The following is a 2,197-nucleotide window of genomic DNA, read 5'->3' as shown; positions in this document are numbered from 1 at the left end:
AAGGCTGGAGTTGAGTGACACAATCTCGGTTCACTGCAACCTCTGCCTCCCGGGTTCAAGCAAGTCTCCTGTCTCAGTAGCTGGGATTACAGGCATGCCCTGCCACCTCACCTGGCTAATTTTTGTATTGTTAGTAGAGATTGGGTTTCGCCATGTTGTCCAGGCTGATTTCGAACTCCTGACCTCGGGTGATCCGCCCACCTCCGCCTCCCAAAGTGCTGGGATTACAGGCATGAGCCACTGCGCCCGGCCGTTTGGGGAGTACTTTTCTTAGGAGGAAAGGATAATGCACATGAGTGCTTATCCCATGCCGTTCCTGCAACCAGTGTCTGTCAGCTGGCAACTAGCTGTTTATGCCTGTTTTACAGACGTAAGAACTGAGGCCCATTGCAGGGTCACCGTTATCAATAAGGAGCAGAGCCTCATTAAGCATGGAGTGAAATTTGATGTGAATATACATTCTTTGTATTTCCCCTGCCCTTTGGCTTGGATGCTAATGGCTGGTTACCTTGATGAAGGAAGAAAAAGGGTGGCTGGCTCCTCCTCCTGTGGTAGAGAAAGGGATGGCTGGCATCAGGCTCCATTGACCCAGAAACAATTTTTTGGGGGGACCAAAATGCTCCTCTTTTTGGGAGAGGGTTGTGGGATTGGATGCCAACCTTTGCATGGGACCTTGAAGAGTCTTTCTGCTTGAGGACACTAGCCCACGTCCCCCCTGTGGCAGAGACTCCCACCTCCCAGGGTGCTATAATGCTCTGTTTAGGACTGACCTGTCTACCTTGACTACAGTGGATCTGTAGGTGCGTGCAGGCCTCATGACAGGTGCAGCAATGCCACATCAAAGTGTAGATCGGCTCTCTGCTGGCCTCTTGCTTCCCTCCAGCTGGTTTCTGGGTTAGTGCACTGCTCCCTTCTCTGGTTCTTTTTTTTTTTTTTTTTTTTTGAGATGGGGTCTCTGTCACCCAGGCTGGAATGCAGTGACGCAATCTCGGCTCACTGCAACCTCCGCCTCCTGGATTCAAGCGATTCTCCTGCCTCAGCCTCCTGAGTAGCTGAGATTACAGGCACACGCTACCATGCCCGGCTAATTTTTGTATTTTTAGTAGAGACAGGATTTTGCCATGTTGGCCAGGCTGGTCTCGAATCCCGACCTCAGGTGATCTGCCTGCCTCAGTCTCCTAGAATGCTAGGATAATAGGTGTGAGCCATCGTACCTGGCCCCCAGGTTCATATTTATCCCTAACATGTGTCGTTGAGTAGCTGTGTGCTACCGGGCCCTATAGGGAAGGGCCAACTGGCCCTGTCCTATCTTCCACAGGTCATAGACTGTGGACTTCCTTAGTCCTTCTCCTTCTGTGCTCCTGCTGTTCCTAGGACCAGGATGGATGCCAGTATGGATTTCATACAGATTCCTTGTTTGTCCTGTGGATGTCTGCAGGGCCATGAGCAGACAGAGCCAGGGCAGTGGGCACAGCCCCAGGAAGAGTGATGCTGGGCTATCTGGATGAGGCTTTGTGGTGGGAGCAGAGATGGCTAGTGGCCAGTGTCTCCGCCATGGTCACTTGCCATAGTTGCACTCCAGCAGGCCCAAAGGTCCTTTGTGAAGGTCCCTCCAGGCATGGCTCCTATCTCATGGCCTGGAGTAGTCACAGCCCAGTCCATGACCCTTGGGAATATCCATCCCAAGGGTATATGTATAACACAAAAGATGGCAGCAATAAGCCCAAATATTTCTGTTATCTTTATCAATGTGAACTGGTTAAACTCACAAATTAGAAGTAGAAACGGGGTTTCACCATGTTGGCCAGGCTGGTCTCAAACTCCTGACCTCAGGTGATCTACCTGTCTTGGCTTCTCAAAGTTCTGGGATTACAGGCGTGAGTCACCACACCTGGCAAATTTTATTCTTTCAGTTTTCAGATGATCGGCCAGGTGTCTGAACACCCTGCATTGAGATGCTTCCTTTGTCCCATTCTCTATTTCTGTACGGATTTCTGTCTACATCTGGACTTGCTCTTCTATTACATTTATCTGTCTGTCCATACATACACATTTACTACACTGTTTTAATAAATGAAGCTTCATAACTGAATTGCCTTTAATAAATGGTACCAGCTCCAATACCAATTGCAGCAGAAGACCTGTCCCCTGTATTAGGTATTTGAGGGCAAGATGGATGTTCTGGGTGCTCGAGCTG

Source organism: Mandrillus leucophaeus, unplaced genomic scaffold (assembly GCF_000951045.1).
Source record: "Mandrillus leucophaeus isolate KB7577 unplaced genomic scaffold, Mleu.le_1.0 Scaffold1010, whole genome shotgun sequence".
Taxonomy (NCBI): Eukaryota; Metazoa; Chordata; class Mammalia; order Primates; family Cercopithecidae; genus Mandrillus; species Mandrillus leucophaeus.
This window is presented reverse-complemented; position numbering follows the sequence as displayed.